We start from the raw sequence: 24,640 nt of genomic DNA, 5'->3' as shown, positions 1-24,640 counted from the left end.
AAGTTTTTCTCCTTTTTTTTATCTCTTTCTGTATATCTTTCTACCTCCATCTATTTCCTTCTCTCTTTATCCCTCTCCTTTTCTCTCATTCTGGCTCACTCTCTTTATTTATTTACTTCTCTTTCTCTGTCTTTTATGTTTATCTCTTTCTCTTCTCTTTCTCTCACTCTCTTTCTTTCTCTTGTTAATTTCTCTTTCCTTGTCGCTCTTTGTTTTAAATTTTTTTCTCTTGTTCCCTTGATCGTTATCCATTTCTTTTTATCTTTCCTTCCTTACTCTCTTTTTCCCCCTATCTCTCTTCCCTTCTTACTCTTGAATATAATTGTCCGGACCCCTTTTGAATGTGTTTTCTACCAAGTGAACCCTCAGACTAAACATAGTTTCACACCCTTAAATTAGACTTCCTTGAATACAATACATTCATTAAGATGATGGTATTGTTTAGACTCAATGTATTCCAATGTCACACTGAGAATAACCCCCAAATCTATTTTTCATTCATTTCCGAGAAAACCATGCTCTTACAAAATATGAACTGGTTAGATTATGATTAAGTATTTCTGGGGAGGGGAAAAAAAAGATAATCAGTGCACTAATATGAGGCTTTTAATGTGAATTAGAGTATAATTAATCTGGAGTGCTTCTAATAAAAAAGATTGCGGGCAGGCTGTGTATGTTTGAAAAGTGCTTAGAAAGAAGATGCGGAGACACAGGAAAAAGATGATTGAAGTGACTTGCTAAAGATATACAAAACATGCAGTTATGACACTTTTTGGGACTGTATAGTAAGGGTCGGCAGATTACGATATTATTGATACTGAGTGAGCACTTAGTTTGGATCGATACTGAGGTCTCTGGATCGACACCGACGTCCCATTTTAACAGGCAATATAATATTGTTATCTTTGTTCCGTTTTTGATGGAATAATTTCACTTGTAATACTGTTAAAGTTATTTTCCACTGTGAAAAAAATAGAGCTGGAGAGAAGCAATGCAGTGTAGGACATTTATTACAAAATTCAAAATAAAGATAAAATCAGAGTGCACCAAGGACCAATTGATGGAGACGCGTTCTCCCACCTATTGGCATGCAAGAAGGTTTCGGCCCCTCTCTAATATTGAAAAGGTTGTACAGGAGTCAGAATGATAGTCATGGTCATTTCATGTACAGTAGCATCCGAACTATAGGGCACACCTGATTATAAGCCGCACCAAGTGCATTTTTAAAGGAAGAAAACGACCTCACATTACAAAGCAAAAGAGAGGAACTCCCTTTACAAGATTAGTACTCATTGCTGAGTCTTCAAGGTTGTATAATAAGACCATTACTGTGAAAGTACACTGATATGAAATAGTACATTCAGTAAGTAAATATTTGACTAAAATATGTGGTTAAATATCCTGTGCATTTACCGTAACTAAAATGGATAATGTGATTATCAAATTAATTATATGGTGATTAAAAAATAAACTTAATATAGCTAAAAAAACTCATGTGCTAGTGACAACATACTAAGTGACCTATTTTAATAATCTGACAACTGTAATTTTTAAACAAAATGCGCTTTCTGACTTTATTTTCAAAATAAAGTGCGATAGTATACTAATTTTCATGTTGAAACTGTTACATGTGTTATATTGCTGATTTTCTTTTATGTTTGACTTTAATACAAATATGTCTTTTTTTTATACATCTAAAGTTTGCATTGTAATTTTGTGATAAAACATCAGGCATTTCAATGCTGCCTAAAATATTTATTACGTGTTTATCATAATTATATATTACCACAAGACGATCATGTCATTTCCACATAAAAACTATTGGTGTCAGCCGTATACTCAACATATAGATTGTATACACAAGTATCCTTGACCCCTACTACACAGACGCTCCCCTATTTACGACCATTCGACTTAAAACGGTACAACTTAACAATTTTTTCGGGATGTCAAAAAGTATTCCGATATTACTGTAAATTAGATATTGTATCGTGTGCTCCTTTTTCCGAGTAGAGGACATTACTGTAATGCTTCTTTCCGCCGGTACCGGCATGTGCCGCTATGAGAGGTCACCCAGCATCCACCCTAAAGAAGAAATCCGCTTCCTATTCCTAGTTCGTGAGTAAACATTCTATACTGTATATACTATATACTGTATATACTATATATCGCCAGCGCGCTAAGAATTTTGACATTTTTATTGTTTAATATCTCGTGCATCCATTCAAGATGGTTGGTATAAGCTCAGTAGCCTAGATGGTAAGGCGCCCGCTTTGAGACTGGGAGGTCGGTGGTTCGCGCCCCGGCCGAGTCATTCCTAAGACTTAAAAAGTGGTCGGCGGCGCCCTCTGTTGGCTGCGGCTGCATCGGCTCGCTACAACGGGTCAGGTGCAATCGACATTTCGTTCTGTGTACATTGTTACACAGAATGACAATACAAGGAAATTATTATTATTTATTATTTAAAGAAGAGGCAAGCCATTTCTTTTGAAATTAAAGTGGAATAAGAAAGCTTAATGCTGTTGAGAAATGGTCTGAACCCTTTTCTCCTGCCACTCTTTACCACATAGGAGGACCTTTTGTTGCGCATCTTCCAAAAGTAAGTTAAACTCATTTTCATCTTTATACAGCATATTGTTTTATGGAGTATTTATTTTTTAGTACAATCAAATACAGGTTACTTATACAAGCCTTAAACATACTTATATACACCTTAAACATACAACATATAGCACTGAGGCAACTTAAAAACAAATTTAACGTACGAACGTTCGTAAGAAGGGCAGAGTATGTACATCAGAAGCAATGAGCAACAGTTATACTATATTTATTTAAAATAACTTTTAAAAGTAAATCTGTATACAGCCAATGTAGCTTCGATTGCATGTAAACTGGCAAAATATATTTCAGACATTGATAGTTTTCCATCCAACCAAACGTCTTCGTGTATACATTTTTATAACTCAAAATAATGTGCTACACAGTAGTTTTACATTCCATCACTCTTTCTAAAATCTACATTGTAATTTATATTCATAATTCTGCTCAACATAGTTTTGCCGTAAAGACTCTTTCTGAGGTCATTGTCAGAGGGCCAGCTACAGCTGACTAGTTGATTTATTTATGTCATGTATTAATTCTACACACAGTAGAAACATTGACCGCAACTACTACAAGTACATTTTCCTATTACGGAACTTCTGCGAGAGTACACTCCGTAGGTGAAAAAGGCCTTGACGTCCCCTTTGTCTCCTCACCGAGCTTTGCCTGCAGGCGTAAGCTCATATTGTTCTTCAGGACATATTGAATTGAAACGCTGTAATTGAAAATTTTTTGAAAATGTAATATTTCTCATACAATGCTGAGATTCTGTCAAAAATCCATATATATGTATCAATGATATGCAGTAAGGTTTAAGTCTGGCGAGGCACCATCCCATCGACTGTAGCTTACTTTTTCTACATTTATCTAAGCTAGTTAACAAATCTCGATTTGTGCATATGTGTGTTTGCATGTGATTAATGGGCTTTAAAATGGTTAACCGATTTTCGTGAAACAGTTGTACTTTGGTCCTCTGCGAGTTTCTTGAGCTAAGTTTCGTGTTAAGACACGCCCCAAAAATACCAACACAATTGATAAATATCTTGTTCCGTGTCGTCTGCTTTTGCGGGATCTCTCACACCCTCTGTCGGCAAATATGGGTACGGCAGCTCAAAACCACCAACCCCTTTCAAGCAGCCAAATCCAATCTTTTATCGACCCGGCAACACAAATTAACCTATTTCATCATTTGATTGGAAGAGCATGGGAATTTTTTTTTTTTTCCATTTACTTATAAAAGTATCTATAGATGAGTAATTGTTTCTTATGAAAAAAAGTCAATGCAACAAGAAATACAATACTGGATAGCTTGACGTGCTGTTAGCTTGCTAACAATATCACTAATTCAATTGTTACGCATTGAACTGTGGTCTCCCTATTGCACTCTGCCATTAGACAAGAGAATTGCATGCCTTCCTCTGCAACTGCAGATGCTCAGCACGGTAGTACGTTACATCTTAAATGTGGTAATAATATTCAAGATATGTAAACATTTTGTGATTTTGAAAACTAAAATAACCAAACTGAGTGGTTAGCGCGCCCACGGCACAGTTCTGAGGTCATGAGATCGAACCTTCCTGTATGGAGTTTGCAATGGTTTTCCCATGCTTGTGTGGGACTACTCCGGCACTCTGGTTTCCTCGCACATTCTAAAAACATGCTTGTCAGGTTAATTGGCCGGTCCAAATCGTCCCTAGGTGTGAATGAGCCACTGGGTTGTATGTCTCTGTGTGCCTTGCGCCTGGCTGTCAACCAGTTCAGGATGTCCCCTGGCCACTGCCCGAAGATGGCTGGGATGGGCTCCAGCACCCTCATGACCCAACTGAGGATAAGCGGTGCGGATAATGGATGAATGCATAATTGTGATGCAAGATGAGAAACAATTTTAACACTGCATATAACTAACAATTTATATTTATATATTTATTTGTCCATGATGACAGGCACTTGCCGCCCCAGACTGCACATCAATGAAATATATGTAAATATAATATTGGTACGTCACGTGTTTATAACAAAAAAAACATCCCTAAGTGCATCTTTATTCATCGGGTGTGGAACTCAGGACAAGCATGTTGGCCTCACTTTGAATAGTGCTGCATTTGCATGTGAAAGGAAGGTTTATAGAGTTCAACTAAAGATAAAGTGGGAGAAGTGCCTGCTCCTTCAACACCGGGCATAAGGGACTAGATCATATTACCTTTTTTTTAAGTAATTTGTCCCCTGCCCACTGCCCGGAGATGGCTGGGATGGGCTCCAGCCCCCCCGCGACCCTAATGAGGATAAGCGGTACGGCTGATGAGATGAGAGATGAGATGAGATGTGTCCATGGTTTGAGCACTTATGAACATAATGACCTCTTAAGTTTGTTTCTCTCCCAAGGTAAGCACTCAAACAACATGCAAAACACTTAATGGCAGATATTTCCACGGCACAGTCCGGTACTAGGGATGCACCGATTTTCTCAAATTTGGGAAATCAATATAAACCAACCTTTTCCATCCATCTCATTTCCAATAATAGATTCGACAACGCTGTTTTCAGCCGATCAGAACGCAGCCCTAGCCCTTTTTGTATCACACACAATGCACGGCATAATAGCCATTTCAACGTGCATAGGATCGATAGGAACCAAAACTCATTTGTACATACTCTCTGTGCCATTAATTCTAACAAATCTAAATCTATTTCCAGGTGTAGTTGGTAGGGGGCATCTGACTATGGTGGGCGTGGCTTAGCCCTCCCTGTCGGATCTATTAATGAGTCAGAAAACAATAGCTCTTTGCTGGTTCTGACATATTACAGTTAATTTACAAGCAAAATTACTCTGTGTTACCTGGCCATTTGAAGATTGGATTTAGCTGCTTGGAGTGGCCGGTGGTCAGGAGCTCCAGTGCCCAGAGGGCGTTAGAGACATTGTAGAATCAAATGTTTATTGCTTGTGTTGGTATTAATAGGGTTGCCTTGACACAAAACCTCGCTAAAGACACTTATGGAGGCCCAAAGCACAACTGAGAACATTTTCACGAAGATAGGTTCTGCTGAATTAGAACCTAGTAGTCACAGTTCTGACATATTACAGTTAATTTACAAGTAAAATTACTCTGTTTTGCCTGGCCCAATGAAGATTTGATTCAGCTGCTTGTAGTGGCAGTGGTCAGGAGCTCCAGTGCCCAGAGGGCGTTAGAGACATTGTCAAATCAAATGTTTATTGCTTTTGTTGGTATTAATAGGGTTGCCTTGACACAAAACCTCGCTAAAGACACTTACAGAGGCCCAAAGTACAACTGTGAAAGTTTTAACGAAGATCGGTTCTGCTGATTCAGAGCCTATTAGTCACAAAAACACACAAACACACACAAAGCAGGATTTATAGAGTACCTTAGTTTTAGCTATATAAAATAAGTGTTGCTCATGTTATGTTCAATGTTTTTAAAATTAAAGAGGTGAAATAGAATACAATAGAACTCTCTTTATTGTAATCAACAAGAATAGACATAGCACTCCGGGGTAAATAATGTAATAAAGGCTTAAAGACTAAGAATAAAAAGGTGCAAATATTTACGAATTAGTGCTCGGACTGGTCCAAATTATAATATTAGCGCAATCAAAAGTAATGCAATAACATTAAAAGAGGAACAACAATTTTGAATAAGTCGCAAGCTACGATATTTTTTTACAGTATTGCACTCTTGTTCAGGTTAGTGCTGTCCCTAGAGAAGAAACTGTTTTTTAGCCTTTTTATCATTGTTTTAAGGGACCTGTAGCGCCTACCAGAGGGCAACAAGTCAAAGCGGGGGTGCCCAGGTTGAGAAGAGTATTTTACCATGTAGATGGCTCGCATGCCGGAAATGTCCTAAGAACTGAGCAGAGAGCAGCCAATGATCTTCTGAGCTGTGTGTTGATTACTCTCCGTATGTTTCAAAACTGGCTTTCAAACATTTTTCGAGGCCTTAAAGCTCAGTTTAAAGTTTTGTTTATCCTGCTACTGTATGCAGTATACAAAACCTTGACTGGACAAACACAATGCTTTGGAGTCCTTGAGAGGCTGCTGCCTACTTAAGAATCGAACAAAATCTAAATGTCTTAATCTGGTATATGGCACAGACATAAACACCATTGCAAAGCGTATTTTTGGTTGCCATGCTATTTGTTGTATGCTTTATACAGGAGAGTGCTAAGTGAAGGAAACACGGCCCTGTAACAAAATCATGACTCCAATCAAGGGTGTAGTTTAATATTTTGTGACCATTTAAAAAACTGTGTTATGTCCCTATTAATGTTAAACAATGATTGTTTTGTCCCCACCACTATTACAGTGTTCTGGTTTGCCCACGTCCCTACGTCCTAGACGGATCATTTTTGCTGGGGATGCATTGTCTCATATCAACGTGTGTCCCTGGGACGCAACTGTTTTGACACAAAATTGTCATTATTACCCGATTACATTTTTTTTAAACAAAAATTTACCGCACTCCAAACTTTTCGTCAGGCAGACCCGGCAGATGTTGTTTTGGTCTCGCGGTTCGAGTTTTCGTCTGCACGCCGATCTCGAGTTGTGTGGTGAAAAGTCCGCCTCTTTTTAGAAAACCGGCTCAACTCATTCAAGAGCCGGTTCTCAAACGGCTCACTTGCTTTGATGCATTATATTACGAATTATTATGTTGTATAAAGAAGTTAAGAAAAAAAGGAAGTATAAAAAGAGAAAAAGACAGGTTTGTGGTTATCCCTTTAATCGTTATATTACCCAACAATAATTTGATGCAGAAAATGAATTAATAATTTGATGATTAAAACTGAATGAATATATAGATTTTTATTATATATTTGTCACCAATTTACAATTTCAACCTCGATAACACTACATTTTGGGGACCCATAGATCTCTGTTGGGACCCATAGATTTTTAAGCATGCGAGTCCCCGGGACTCATCACTTTTCAGAGGTAAAATGAACACTGCTATTATTTGATCACTTAAAATAAATGCCCCTGCCAATCCCAAGTCGAAACGTACCCCTTTGACTTTAATGTTATTTCCCAGCATTTTGATTTGTTTGGAATATTTAGTGTTGCCGTACTTGAAATAATATTAATATTGTAGCAATTACTGTCACTTAAGTGGCTTCTTTAATGAGTGAAGTAGATGCAGGTGGAGCCTAATGCAAACATTTCAGCCGACAAACACAAATACACGGGGGGCCTATTTTGCTAGATGTAGAAATTAATGTAAAAACATGTACATAAATACCAATAAATATATTCTACATAAGTAAACCAACCCATACATAACCCACAAAATACTTAAATATACGACATGAATGTTGTTTATTTCTATATGTATGCATTTTGTCAATTTATTTTCAGTATTTACTTTGTTTTGAGCATTTTGTCGTTTATTCCGTGACATATTGTGTCACAACGAAATGTTGTTGAAATAAGCGGCGGGTCAAATTGGCTGAGCTTTTCGACAATAGCCGATTCGTTCCTCACTAATTAACCAATAGGTGTAAAGCTCCAGCAACTTGGCCGCCTCCTCAGTTCAACATTTTTTGTGACAAATTCCATAACAAAAAATAAATGACAACATTTATAAATAAATGAATACATTGCATTTGTGTCATCTATTGCGGTATTACATGTTTATTTTTATGTTCATCTATTTATATAGCATAAATCCGTAAGTATTTGTCAATACAATTATTTTTGCATATGGCGGGATTAGTCCTTCAATTCATTCAATTTATTTGGTCCCTTTAGGGAAATTCTTTTTCACTGACAGTACCGGTCAGTGCTGTCGCAGCACAGAATGCGCCAACACAAACAACAACAACAAATACAGTGCTACCTCTACTTACAAATGTCTCTACTTACAAAAGTTTCAGGTTATAAGGTACTTGAAAGGGAAAATATTGCCTCTAGTCAAAAGGGCGTTTCAGGATACAAAGTAAAACATACAGTACTGTCATTCGCCACTCCCATATTTTTCTATCTGCCATGCTCTTCGTGTCCCTTTTCTGGTCTGTAAACAGTATGGTATTGCTACAAAGAGCTATCATTCATAATGGACCCTATTAAAATCGTGCAGAAAAAGCAGGCAAGGAAAAAAGAAGAGGATACTTTTTGGGCCTTTGAAACAAAGCAAGAAATCATAGAAAGGTATTAAACACACACACCGCTGTGCAGGAGTTCAGAGATGACAAATAGTAGGATGCATCCATCATTCCATCAGCTAGAATTAAAGACATTTTGGCAAAATTCTCGGAATTTGTAGGAATACATTTTAAAAAAGGTGCTATCGCTAATCATGATTACGTCTGCCTTATGCATTTTTGCCGGTTTGTCAAAAGCCAGCAAACGTAGACGTCATTGGATCAATTTTTTTAAGAAACGCGAGGCTAAAATTACTGCTGAGGACCAGTAAACAAAGAGGCCGGTTAAAAGTTAAATTAATATATCATTGTTTTATTTTATTCTTTGTTTATTTTACATGATGTGGCTCTTGTTTTATGTTCATTGCACGATAATCTATTTTTAATATGTATTTGTTTTATGTTTTGATGCTCTATCATGATGTACTAAAAAAAAAACAACTATCATACTTTGGCGAGGCTTGGAACGCATTAGCGCATTAACATTCAAAAGGCGTCTCTACCTACAAATGTTTCAGGTTACAAAGCTACACCCAATACAAATTATATTTGTAAGTAGAGGTACCGTTGTATAAAATGGAGGCTAAAAAAAGGAACACTATAGCCTAATGGGCACAGCATATATAAATCTGGTTAGAGTTAGTCCAGCCTCAGCAAAACAACAAAGACTGACAAGAAACCAGAGTGGTACCGGCAGAGGGGACTAAGAGAATCAAAAACATGATACGAGAGGGGGATGGTGATCAGGAATCTAGTCACGGTGGACGTGCCTTCAGCGTTTAGACGTGAACAAAACAGATAAGCAAGTAATAGGAAGGATCCATTGTAACTGCTATGCCCAAAGTCGGCTCAAAAGGACATACAGTCCTTGCAAAATAAAATAGGAAATTGCATCTGTGAAAACACATATAATATGCCTATTTTCAAATTGCAACACCGCTAACATTTAGCTTGGAGAATCCAGCATTGGCTTTTCCACCGTTTAGAAAAAATCAGTCTAAACTTATCGGATGTAGATGGAAACCGTGTCTACTTTAATATTCTGTATTTGAATTTTGTGGACACGAAAAATTGTCAGAACCAGAGCAGGATCAGGACCCAATCGCGTGACGTTCTCACACTAGCCTTTTACGGGAAATGGGAAGTCATGCATGTTAGGAAGCCGGTCTGGAAATGCTAAAAAAAACATTATGTGTTCACACGATTGACTGTGGGAGTGCCAGATATATCCCTGGAGATAATCTTAGCCCAATTGTTAGCCTGATCTGGAGCACGCTAGCTCTAAAGAAATAATTCACCAGGGTAATTGAGCCGAGCTAAATTTAACCTTCTTTAATGCAATAGACTTGAGGCTAAATTTAGCTGAGATAAGAAACATATCCTATCTCAATCCCTTATCTTGCTTTCGTGCAATATCTCCTTGGAATGACCCTGTCAAAATCAGGACTTGTATCCAATTAAGTTGTCTGAAAACCGGCAGCAAGAAACTTCAATGTCCCACAGTTAAAAAGAATTCTGTGTCTAGTATTGCCACACATTTTCCTCATGTTGTTACGTTAAGTACTTTGACAGTTTGATTGAAGATTACGAATAACCTTGCTGTCACTTGGCTGTAAAGATTCATTCAGGCAGTTGGTGCAGTTAAGGTGAAGGATGCTCAAGCTGCTGCCGACGAATGTTTGTACTCTGAGGTATATGGTTGCCTCACTCATCATCAATATAGGTTAGCAGTATTTTCTGTATTCGTCTGGAATTGGCATTATAATGCAGTGACTTTTTTCGTAGCACCTATGCGGTTAGGCTGAAGGAAGAAAAGCTATTGGACTAGTTTTTGGTTTGATGAGTGGTAAAATATATTGAGGAAACACCACAGTCAAAATTAAAGGCTTGATGCTGTTAGGGTGAAGGATGTTCGAGATCCTGCAGAAGAGTGTTTGTATGCTGAGATACACAGTCTTTCATCATGTTGCCTCACTAAACAAGACTAGAGAATGGTAGCGGTTTCTGTATCCGTCTGAAATCGTCATTGCATATTAAGGTCTTTTTGTAGGACCTATGCTATTAAGCACGTCGAAGTAAAGTAAACAGCTTAAGGTCCTTGGTCGTCAGAAAAGGGCCAGAAGTGGTCACTTCTCCTAGCCACCAGTACAGGGACCTTCTTACCACAAGGGTTCTTGCCTTTCCCTGTCGGAACAGGGACCAGGGCAGCCGAGTGACCTTTATGTCGCCAAGACAGGAACCCTCTCCCCGCCAGGACAGGGACAAGAAGCGCCCGAGAGACCCTCTCCTCGCCACTAGGACAGGGGACACAAGTAGTCGAGGGACCCTTCAGTCCCCTCAGGGACAGGTTACAGATGTGGCCAAGGTAAGTGGCAAATACAATGACAAGATGCAGTCTGTTGTCCAAGCAGTAATTCTCGCAACTAGAACAGGGGCGGCTGTGGGTCCTGGTCCTTCCCAGTGAAAACAGGGACCATGAGCAGCCGAGTGACCTTTCTGTCCCCACAACAGGAACCTTCTCGCAGCCAGAATAGCAACCCGAAGAGGCCAATGAACCCTAACCTCGCCGTCCGGACAGCGTAAAGAAGCGGCCAAGGAAGTGCCAATTATGATGACCAGATGCAGATTGTTGTCCAAGTAGTAATTCTTGCCGCTAGGACAGGGACAGTAAGGTGTCCTTGTCTTTCCTTGTCAGAACGGAGACCAGAAGAAGCCGAGTAACCCTCCCACTGCCAAGACAGGAACCATTTTTTAGCCAGGATAGGGACCAGAAGAGATCAATGTACCCTCCCCTCGCCGCATAAACAGTATAAAGAAACTCCTGAGGGGAACTGCCAAAAATGATGACTGGACGCAGTGTGTTGAACAAGCAGTCAATATAAAGTATTGGGACAATTAGGTACAGGTGTGTGGAACTTGGTAGCTGGCTAGCGTCATACCCTTGAATCAGGTTATAGTTTGTTGCGAAAAAACTATATTTATATCCTGTGCCATGGTTTGGTCCTAGTCATCTGCAATCGAGCCTTTTTTTTCACCATTCAACAGTCCAGTCATGCTGCTCTATAACCAATGCCAGTCAGGTCAAACGACATTGGGTTTTATGCTAATAAGATGTACAATGACAAGGCTATGTGTTAAAATTCATCCTGAAGGGGAGCAATCGTCCTGATTTTCATTACAGTTTAGTTTCTGTTTTTTTTTGCCCGGGACTACACTGAGATGAAAGATGGCAAGGCCCCCTCCCCCCCAAAAAATCTTGAGAACAGGTGGCTACCATTTCTCCTCTCTCCAGTTGTCCAGCTATAATGAGACAGTGTATATTCATTTTGCAAGTGTTGTGTCCCTGAATGCAATCATTTATTGGTAAGCTGTATTAGTAAGGTATGAAGTGAGAATAATGTACGCAATTATCATTTGTCTGCTTGAAAACAAATCCTTACAATTTGGTTTTGGTTTTATGGGATACAGGCGACTTCTGTGATTCCTCTTTTGGTGATGGAATTGTTTGAAGTTGGAAAGATAACAATAATCACATATATACTCAACCGCTCCATTGGCAGAAAATGTGCTTATTCCAGAGTACCGTATTTTCCAGGCTGTAAAGCGCACCCTAAAATGATGAAAATTTGCCAGATATATGCAAGGTATAGGCCTTAAAGAGTCTACCTAAAATTGCAAATGTAGAATTACAACTAATTGCTTTTAAATACGGTAACCAATCATGAATGTTGTATTACTTAATTTTGTTATGAAACCTCATTTCCTAAGATTCATGTTTTGTGTCTGATTTTTTTACTAAAAAATCCAACATAGAAGCCACACCTTTTGTCAGAACCTTTCAACCCTGCGGCTTATGCAATGATGCAGCTAATTTGAGCATTTTTTGCTCAAAGGGGCGCTCGAGCTATCAAGGTAAGATTGAGACTGGTGGAATATATGTGTTGAGGAAGACGAAGGTTTATTGTAACTCCGTGCTTTGTGCATGAATATATTTAGCATGAACAGACCCTCATCATGGAAAAGGTGTCAACTGAAAGTGGAGGGCTTACTTCCATATTGGGAATAATTGTATGTGTCTGTTTATTTGTAAACGAAAATGATGTGGCGGAACGAACGGATCATAAGAAGCAACGTCCAACGAAGCAGATATGTTTAAGGCAGATTCCTATTCATCCGTTGGCATTACCATGTGTTTTGGAGAAAATTGGTGCAGAAGTGGAGTATCAATCCCAGGATAACAGTATTGATCCAATCTAAGTACTTGCCTAATACTGATAATATTAATATTTGGATCAATCTGTCCCCCCCCATTTGACACCCCTGAACCAAATGATCCACTTTTAATAGGAAAGATATATATTTTTTTTATTCTCTTAGAAAAAAAGTCTTGTTTTAATTTCCAAAAGAGATACAAATACATAACAAGCACACATCTTTGCTAAAGGGGTAAGACTTTATCCTTTGTTATCACATCTGTAAGTTATTCAAAACAGTATTTAAATTCAAACTGTATGGTTATCCGTCTCCCATAATTTATAATTCTCAAACGTAAACATGATCAGACCCGTTTTACAGTTTTAACATCTAATTTTAATTCCAAAGCCACTGCAAATATGGCTCGAGCAATTTGTTGTCAGGGTTTAAGTGGGTCAAACCCTAGTTGGCCACGATGGCACTGCGGCCTCCAGCCAAACTAGAACAGAAAAATAAATAAATAAATAAAACAGAACAAAAGCCATTGTTAGCTTACCGTACCTCCTGCGGCGTGTTTATTCCTTTCTGGTGATGATGTCATACGTTAGTTTATAAGCTCAAAAAACAGGGTAAAAACTTGCCTATGAACTAATAACAATGTTACTCGATAAGTATCTCCTTACAACCACATCTGATTGATTGTTTGCACTTTGATATTAGAAAGACTCGAGAGCGTCAACCGTGGTATAAAATAAACGTGGCCATAGATTTTCAATTAAATGCGGCTGGCGGAGCTATTAGTTAGCTCCAAGGATAGCTGTCAGGGAGTAGGATAAGCTTGCTTGGAAAACTGCCATGATAAGGCAAAGGTGGGATGAGTGTTTATCTACCTTAGACACACAAACTCGTGTCTATGGCACTCATACAAACTGTGTATATTGAAATTAGCTTTCGATAAACAATAGATGACACAATAAGTCTGTCAACAGCCTGTTTGACAAACATGGATGTCCAATTTCATGTCATTAGACACATTGTGAAAACATATAAGCCGACCCCCTATAATCACTTTAAAATAGCCACATCCTAAAACAAATGTACCCCAAATAGAAATGAAATGTGTTCCTAAACAATTATTTAACATATTAACCGCCATGCGTACAGATATGCTTTCAGAAGAATGGCCCCTGAGTGCCAACACGTAAAAATATATGTTTTTTGTTTTTATTTAAATAATACATATATCAAGTAAGTATAAAGTCACTCAGATTGATTTTATTATGATAAATCACCTCTAGATGGCCGGAGTGGCTTTGATAAAATCTTTGTCCACACGGCGAGGATCCCCACTTCCTTGTGTTGCTTCTTTTACCCAGCAACTGAGAGTTTGGTTTTTCTAATGAAAGATTAGAGTGCAAGCTTTCTCTTGATATATCCTGTGCATGTACAGCCAAAAAAACATTGTTTTCTGTAGAACTTCAAAATTTAGTAAAAATGGCAAAAAATGTCTGGCACAGGCACTTCCCATATAAGAAAAACGTTTGGCAAGGAATAATTTAATGTGCAAATTAATAAAGATTTATATCACTGTAAAAAAATATTTAAAAAATACATTCATTAAAAGAGTTCTGACAAATGCAGGACCACTGAAGTATCTGTACACTTGGTGCAGCTAGACAGACTTGCTAGTTTAAATCTGAAGTGACTGGAGCTACTTACTGTGCTGATTTTTTTTTTTTTTTTGCAATCTAATCCAACACACTTAAAAAGGTCCTCAGGTTAACTAAAAATGATCCGTTTTATTTCAATTGAAGTACGTTTAAATACACAGAAAAATCACAAATGCCAAATGGACAGCAACAATAAGGCGTGTTCTGCGTTAGCTTAGCCTAGCTGTCAGAACCCTTTGCCGTTCCGGGTGGGATACGTGTCAGATAACACAAACCATCCTACCTTCATACAACAAGAAAATAAATATGCCCCACCCAATGGATAAAACAAGAACACAAACTAATGACACACATACTCCTATCACAATTTTAAACCTTTAACTGTACCTTTGCAGTGCTTCAATGGTGGACATCGTTCTCATATTTCACAATCATTTACTTATTTACCCATAATTTATAGCTTCCTAAAAAATTACTACCATCTAAAAATGTACTGTACGTACCAGGTGTGTTTTTCTTGCGTATCCTTATATCTACTGTCTTACAGTAGTAAATATTACACGCTGCCATATTTAACTCTATGATCAAAACAACAAAGAACATTGCGTATACAATTATTAGAGCTACTGCATGGTAGGCCATACGCTTACTATTGTAATTTTTAAATAACCACGGTAGTTTCATGTAAAAAACGACAGGACGTGAATATTTTCTGCCCCACAAAAAATAATTACAGACCAGCAGTGAAAATGATAAGCAGTACAATACCTTCAAAAATAAAACAATAATTGAAAGAACAAAGCAAAAAAAGAAACCTGTTCAAATATCAATGAACAGAAACATAAAAAAACAAACCCCAGAAAACATTGAATATTGAAAAATTGTTGCTAAGTGAACGTGAAATGTTTCCAAATGTAATTATAACAAAATGTATCACAATTAAAAGAAAATCAATTTCTTCATATCTGCTAAACAACAGTATTTTTGTGTAATCTAACTGAGTTTATATATTCCATTTATGACAATTGACTCCAATCAAAATAGTATATACATTATAGTCACAACTGAGATTATTTAGCCCCTCCTAATGGTAAGAAAATACTTTATTCATTTAAAAAAAAAAAAAAAATGAATAAATAAATCTATTTGAATACTAAGTAAAATAACTTGAACTATCATATACACATGCTTTCTCTAGAAAAAAATCTTTTTTTTTTTTTTACATTCTTTGGACATATTTTATGAGCCTGAGAAGGAACTGACACAATTGTCTACCCATTGCCTGCTAACGGTACCTAAAAACTTTACAATCTTAAAAAAAGGAAAAAAACACAAGAATAAAAATGGTACGTGTTGGTTACATTGAAACCATGGAGTTTTTATTCTCCTTTGTGCCTCTATGCACTCGTTTTCCCTTGCACTACACCATACAGCGACATCTAGTGGTCTAATCATACACACTGCCCCTTCAAATCAAATCAATAAATGTGCCGTGATTTAACATTGGTCACAATCTAACAAATCAGCAACAATCAACTTGATTACCGGTTTGAGCTTGTTTGTTTGATCCTCAAATCAGACCAATGTCCGACCGAGTGCTACGAATCAGTTGATTTATAAAAAAAAGCGGAAAAAATATGCACATGATGCAAAGTAATTCTCATTGAATCATCTTTGCTGCTGCTGGAGAGAGAGAAAAACAATATCAGTCTCTCAAACAAACCAGAAAAATATCCTTTCCCTGGAAACCGGTTTCACCATCATCAAGCCCAGAGTAAATGGACACATCTGTCGTCATGGAAACCCCAAGTACGAAGCATCAATGGCGTTTTATCTCTCGGCCCGCTGCGCTAAAAACGAATGACTGCTTTCTTCATTGAGCTGTCGACGCTTATTCATCAAAGTAATTGGAAAAGTTGAACAAAAAATGTCTGTCATTGCAAAGAGAAATGCAGCTACATCAACTTAACAACAGAAACACCTTTGTTACCGATGGAAAAATTAAGAATACTACATATTATATTTTGTTATAAAAGGAGGTTATGTTAGGGTCTTGTGTGCCCCCTTCCACTAGGGGGCAGCAAGCGTGTTTGGGATTGGGCACAGGAGTGTTTAATTTCCACACACCTGTCCCTGATCTGGGTTCCTACAGCTTAAATTCAAAATATTTTAGGACTTTTTAGTGCCTTTTGAAATGAAATTTAAGACCAAGTCGACAAAAAAAATACAATTGAAAAAAAATGTTAAATGGTAAATGGTCTGCATTTATATAGCGCTTTTCAAGTCAATGACGACCTCCCAAACGCTTTACAATGTGCTTCACACTTACCAATTCACACACACACACACACACAAACATACACACACACTAATAGCGGCTATGCAGCCATGCAAGGCGCCTACCTGCTTATTGGGGCCATTAGGGATTCAGTGTCTTGCCCAAGGACACTTCGACATATAACACGGAGGAGCTGGGAATCGAACCTGTGATCTCTTGATCCCAAGACGAGCGCTCTACACAACATAAGTTAGAGTCCATTTCAAACCAATGTTTATTTTATATTCAAATTACATTTTCTTCCAGTTGAGAAATTTCCATCTGACAAACATAGCACTCTTTAAAGTTTTAGACATGGAAAATAATACATAAAAAGAATGTTTACAGTATTTCATAGATCCTCAGTCAAAACGGGCAGATAACTACTAAATTAATTAACCTTTTCTGTTACTTTCATGATGGTTTTTTATCATGATGGATAGAAAAAAAATACAGCAAATATGAATCTTGTAAATTTCTTTAAATTTTTGGACAGAAATTGGATTTAAGATGATTTTAAACCTATTAAGTCCTTATTCTTTTAGATATAATTTAATATTTTTTTGGGACTTGTCAATGCTCTGCCAGAACCCTGCTAATCAACCTCACACATTTATAAGGATATTTGGAACAGCACACGACATCGGGCCATGTGTTTTTCCTCTGTATTTGCTGCATCAGGTTTAGTTTATATTTTTGGTTTATTTGCGTTTCTTTTCTTCCCTACTTTGATAAATAGTATCCTTGTTCTGAGCACCCTACCCCAGCTCCTGCTTTCCCCACATGGGTTCATCCTCCAAAAACCATAACATTCCCTTAACTTATAAATGAAGTCAATGCGTTGCTAATTTTGAATTAAAGAATCAGTCGATGGGTAAGCCTCCATTATGATAAAAAGTCAATGCAACAAAAAAAATAATAAAATACTGTAATGCGAGGCTTGACCTGCTGTTAGATTGCTAATACGATCACTGTTTTTATTGTTTAAGGAGGAGGTGTGCACTGAATCAGCATCCATGGTCTCACTATCGCCCCTTGCCATGAGGCAAGATAATTACTTGCCTCACTCTGCATCTGCTCAGCACAGTAACACATTACATAATGATCCTTTTGAACAACACCATCGATAAACACGACATCCTTCAATATGAGAAAAAAAACATTTAAAAAAAAATTGTTGCGGTTTTGTCTTTAATTTGTGTTCTTCCTTGTGTTTTGGTTGCACTAAACAGTACAGCAATACTGCCATTAAAATACTCAATTAGCTGCATTCTCAGTAGCTTTATCTTCAATATAATAAAATCCATATCTCAAATATGTTTCTCTTAATCTTAGTTTGGGCATGATCAAATTAAGTAAACGAACTCCACCAGAATTTCTGTTGTGGCAACGTGCATTCGGAGGATTCATCACCATCAACTGTTTAAGAGTGTAATTGACCCTCAATTGTATGCAAAGACCCGCTACCCACTGAAACCAATTTGAAAAACGCTAGTCTACCACGCCGGTTCATCTCTTCATTTTCGACCTTGAAAACCGCATCATCGAGTCCACTGCAGAGGGCTTCGGATTCCAAACTTGGCCCAGTCGTCCTTGTTAAAGAAAACCCTTAAGGCTTTAACAGGCTTCAATTAAACAGCTTTATGACATAACATCAAATTCAGAATCTATAAATTTACTCGAAACAAGCGGCAGCTCTTGCTAGAGGATTGATCGTTCCGGCTCGTCATTTTCAAGGGCTTATTGGTGAAGTGGCCGAGCATCGTCCCTGCCAACAAATCACAGTAAAGGTCATGGGCTTGGAAATCCTTAATGATCATATTTCTTTGAAAGTACACGACATTAAATGGAAGTGTACGATAAACGATAGGCGGCGAAAGGCGTAGTTGACGACCGCGTACGAGAACAAAAGTTGCCTTGATGGATGTCCTAACGTCAGAGTGCGTAAAAATCTGAGTGCGGCTATTCAGTTTAATTGGACGGTTAAGAGTGTTATTTATACTTTTAGACTCACATTTCTCGAGCTCGTTAAATTTCAAATGCTTGTCATTTGCTTAATTACTTTGTTTTTTTCCGTCTTTGTTCATCTTGATAATATAGTTGTTCGTAGCTTGAAAAACTTTCAGGTACAGTGTTCAATATTTCACCACTTGGTGTTTCTGTATGGTGTTGTGCAAGCAAAAAAAGCGCAAATGCCCAAGGAAAAATACAAACTATGAAGATTTAAAGAAACCACTACACGATAATATTTCATTTTAGTTTCTTGCCTTGCCTACCATTAAGAAGGAATAAAAAAAAATAAGACGGAAAGAAAGAAGATAAAAGGGGAAATAAGAGAAAAACATTAACAAACTAAAATATAAGTGAAAAAGACAAAAGAGAAAAGCAAGAATAAAGGAAATAAAAGAAAGAAGACAAAAAGAAAACAAATATGAAAAAACATGAAAGTTGAAGAAAACCAGCTATAAGGGAACCAAGAAAAATGAAATAAAAAAAGAGAACATAAAATAAAAAGGCGAAAAATAAAAGACATAGAAATAAGTGAATGTCAAAAAGAAGAGAGAAAAAGGAAACATAAAAACAATAATACATTAAATGAGGAAACATTATCATACAGTGGAAACTATTTTTCAACATGTTTTTTTCTGTTTTTGTCTAAAAAGAAAGAATAATAAAAAGGATGTGCAAAAAAAAAAGACAAAAAATAATGTTTTGAGGATAGCCTTGGCAGCAAGATGGCAGACGATCATGTAAAGTAAGGTGCATTTGTATAACCCTTAATTTGAAGAAGTCCTATAGGGCTGTACATAATTCAGACTACTATCATACCATCCCCTGATCTAAAACCTACATGAGGGCAAGGAAAAACTCAAAAACCTCAACACGAGGAAATTAATAAAAAAATGAGGTACGTGTTTAAAGATACGTTATCAAATGTGGTTATATATATATATATATATATATATATATATATATATATATATATATATATATATATATATATATATATATATATATATATATATATATATATATATATATATATATATATATATATATATATATATATACATTAATAAATATAAAACATAATAATAAATACAATAAATCAAATAAAAAATAAGAAATAGTTTTTAATGAATAAAAATGCAGTAAAAACACACAAAAAGTATATATTTTAAAAATGAAACCAACAACGAAAAATGTGAAAATCACAATGGCCAAGACATAGTGAGAGCAGTTTTCACAGTCTTAACGATTCAACAGACTTAAAAATGCCACAACATGTCTTGTTTCCCCCAAAAAAATCAATTGAACTTCAAACATACACATATAAATCTGCACTGACGTCTCCGGTGTGGCATTGATTTAAAATGGTAATTGATAATTACTCAAAGATCATTGGGTCTTCCTATCTAAGACACGCAACATGTTTTCCCTCAGGTTTGCTTCATCTTTGAAAGGACAACTCTAATGGAGTGCCCGAAGGCTTAATTAACACGCTTGCACTAATTACATGGAAATGGACGAAAGGGACCCACTCAAATGGGCAGGCGCCAACACTCTTCTGCTATTATTCATGATTATGAAAAAAAAAACGTATCAAGGAATAAAAAGAGAAAGATAAACAATGCATGTGAAAATTCTATTCCAGAGATGTCAAACTTGGGCACTATATGGTAAAAAACATTTTTTCACAGGGCCTGGACTCAGAATAAAGGGAAAGAAAGAGAGGGAAAAAGAGAAGGAGAGAAAATGAAAGAAGGAGAGTGCTTGGGAGTAAAAGAGAGATGGAATGAGATAGACAGAGAGAGAGAGAGAGAGTTAGAGAGAGGGAGAGAGAGAGAAAGAGAGAGAAAGAGAGAGAAAGAGAGAGAAGGAGAGAAAACAAGACATGTAAAAATAGAGAACTATAGTGGAGAACAACATAAATAGAGAGAAACAGAACGGAAGAAAGTGAGAAAAAAAAGAGAGAGGTGATGAGTGTAAAAAGTAAACAAGAAAAATGAGAGAGAGAAAGGAAGGAAGAAAGGGGGATATAGATACAAAGAGAAAGCGAAGGTAAGAGGCATAAAAAGAAAGGTGAAAGTGAGTGAGAGAGGAAAAGAAAAAGAAAATGAAAAAGTAAAAGGGGAAGAGAAGGAATGAAAAAGCAAGAAAAAGAAAAATATGCATAACAGAACCAACAAAGAGAGGGGGGGGGGTGAGTGGGAGGGAGGGAGGTTGTTAGAAAGAAATACTGCTGCAATTGCTTTGCGAGTGGGGCCTGACTTATGTGACCTCAAGTGGACATATCTAAAACTGCAAGTCATTTTTCCCTTGTGATTCTCTCAGCTGAGTGTCACAGCCCGTATTGAATCCCTCGGCAGGCCTCATTCAGTCCGCGGGCCACACGGTCGACGCCCCTGCTCTGTTATGTAACACACGAGTCACTTACACAACACATTTCAAGCTGCTATCAAGTGCCACGGCAGATCTGTTATTCATAACACGTTGTTAACAACATCACACAACCTTAAGATTTGGTAACCGCCAAATAATGTGACAAAAATAAAGACAGAAAGAAATTAAAGTTGCCCATTTAATCTGGCCCGCCATACATTGCATAGTATATCAACTAAAAAAGTGAGTTTCTAACTCATGTCTATCAAAAGTTATGATTTTTTTTTAAATAAATGCAAACCAAATACTTTCTCTAGATGCTGAAAGGCAGTTTGTATTGCATAGTGAGTGGGTTCAGGTGTAAAACTGCATTCACTCAACGGCCTCCCTCTTGCAATCCCCCTTAATAACCAATGATAAACCTCAAAAACACAACGAGGCACCTTTTTGCTCACAGCAAGACGGACTATGTTGAATAAAAATCAAGAATTTGTGTAAACAATTAGTCCGGATAATAAATGCTTCATCAAGAATAACATTTCCAGGTGTACTGCGACAAAATAAACAATCGACAATAAAAGTCTGGATCCGGTCCCAGAGCCAAACTCATCTTGACATACCTGTTATAAATATTTCGAAAGCATAAGCAAAAATTGAGATGTGTTAGTATCGTATACGGCACAGTCCTCTAGAGGGCGCCAACACAACAAACTGGAGGACCCCACATCTTTTTCTCATGATACGCACCTAACCAACCTAGTATTAAAGGACTGTGTCTACAGAAAAATGCGTCGGATAGTCGTTGGCGCTGATCTGCTTGAGTACAAAAAACATGGCAGAAAAAAAGCATCTGTTGTTTATCTATTCTGGATTTTATGGACTTGGGGTGTGTGTGTGGAGCACCTTTTGTTATTTAAAAAACTATCATCCGTCAGCTTTTGTGTCTGCACTTGGGTTCGCCTCACCAAAACATAACAAAGCATCTTTTTGTCATGTGTGTCCTGTAATTTAAGCCTCTAATGCATTTCCCGATGTCATTTACGCCCCCAGTGGTCTCGTGATTACACAGGTTTATTATTATATTTTCTTGTTTTTGTTATTATCACAAAGAATGAAAACCGGTCCATGGTATTTAAAAGGTTGGGGACCACTGCACTAAGATACAGGAAAAACAATGATTATAGCATTTGTTCAGGTAGAGTAAATGCAATCAAATAGAAAAAGAAAATGTAATTCAATTGGATTTAATTCACACAACATCTTGCTTTGGAATTTTCAATTTTATGCTGCTGCGGAAACTTCTCAAGCCATTTTAAAAGGTCAAGGTCGTCGAGATTGTTCACGCCAAGAGCATTGTTTAATGCATTATCTATGTCACATTTTCTCCCTGCGTATTCTCAAGTCAGTGACATTGTAACATAAATTATCTGTTGGATCATTTGTTTTTAAAGGTGATTAAATAGTCTAGGATTTTGGAAGCAATCAAGGCTTTCTGAAAAGCAATTACCGTAAATTCCGGTCAACAAGCCATTTGCTGCGGCACCGAGGAAAATGGCGAGGTCTGCTTTTCCTCAATGTGTGTGAGCTCTATAGAGAAAACATTGCGGTAAAGTCTGGACATATTTGTGATTGCCTTCTAGAGGAGAAATTATTCCATGTTTTTGCCAACATTACCCACATAATACGTAACAGGATCAAAAAGGGGAGGTTTGACAGTATTTAATTCAATATTTACAACATAACCACAGTATTTCAACTTTTTCACCCGCAAATCAACTCCTTAATTCATACATCTGAATTGAACATCAGTGGAAGTTATCTATCAAAAAACACATCAATTTCAGGTCACTGGAGTTTCCTTTAATCCTCGAGGCACGATGCCATGTGAATGCAATTTGATCTGTCACCATGGCAACCACCGATGACAACAGCACAAAAACAACGTTGGTGTTGCAATCTGGCACTATTGTACGAAGTACGGTTGCCCACTCCCATTTGCATAATCTCAGTATGTTTCATACTTAAGGAGTTGGCGTGAGAACCATTCATGATGAAATCATTCGTTGAGACTTGAAACTTACTGATTACTGTAGTATGTTATGCCACTGAATGAGTTAATTTTAACTGTGCGTTGTATCCACCGTTTTCTGGAATATAAGGCCCACTTTCAAATGTTTGACCATTTTCGAGTCTTTAGGTACGCCTTGCAGTTTTCGATAGTTTTAAATCTGAATTTTCTTGATGAGAGGTAATGTTAGACTTTACCTGCCTACCCTAACTGCACGGCATCAGAAATATTGGAAACAAGGGTAAACCCAAGAGGTGGGTAGGGTAGCCAAAAATCTTACTCAGGTAAAAGTTACTGTTTTTTTTCAGAATAATATTAGATAGATAGATAGATAGATAGATAGATAGATAGATAGATAGATAGATAGATAGATAGATAGATAGATAGATAGATAGATAAATAGATAGATAGATAGATAGATAGATAGATAGATAGATAGATAGATAGATAGATAGATAGATAGATAGATAGATAGATAGATAGATAGATAGATAGATAGATAGATAGATAGATAGATAGATAGATAGATAGATAGATAGATAGATAGATAGATAGATAGATAGATAGATAGATAGATACTTTATTCATATTCGTAGGGAAGTTCACACTTCCAGCAGTATCCTTGTGTTGAAATAAAACAATAATAAAGTAAAAGGAATATAATACATAAATACCCAAAGTAACGTGTTTATATAGAGTATTTAAATAGTGCTACATAAAATACACACTGTAATAAAAATAGGGTAATATGCAATGTGGAGGATTGGTTTAATGTAGGTTTTCACTCCCCCGGGTGGAGTTATAGAGCCTCATGGCATGAGGAAGGAATTATCTCCTCAGTCTGTCCGTGGAAACAAGACTATGACAGCAATCTGTCGTGAAGCTGCTCTTCCGTTTGGAGATGATGCTGTTTAATGGGATGAATTATCCATTATGGACCACAGCTTTCTCAGTGCCCGTCTCTCAGCTACAGTTGTCAGGCTGTCCAGCTCTGTGCCCACAACAGAGCCCGCTTTCCTCACCAGTTTATTAAGACGAGAGGCATCCTTCTTCTTGGCGCTGCCTCCCCAACACACTGCCGCATAGAAGAGGGCGCTTATCATAACAGTCTACTCTAGTAGAAGTAAAAGTAGTCATCCAAATACTTACTTGAGTAAAAGAAAAAAAAAACACTTGGTGAAAGAATTTCTCAAGTATCTTAATTATTGTTTTTTTTTTTTTTTTTAAACAACCTATCCGGATATTAAATTATAAAAA

The sequence above is a fragment of the Urocampus carinirostris genome, chromosome 2 (genome assembly GCF_059441175.1).
Source record: "Urocampus carinirostris isolate Australia breed hairy pipefish chromosome 2, RoL_Ucar_1.0, whole genome shotgun sequence".
NCBI classification, from domain to species: domain Eukaryota; kingdom Metazoa; phylum Chordata; class Actinopteri; order Syngnathiformes; family Syngnathidae; genus Urocampus; species Urocampus carinirostris.
The sequence above is the reverse complement of the archived record's forward strand: the minus strand, read 5'-3'. Positions refer to the sequence as shown.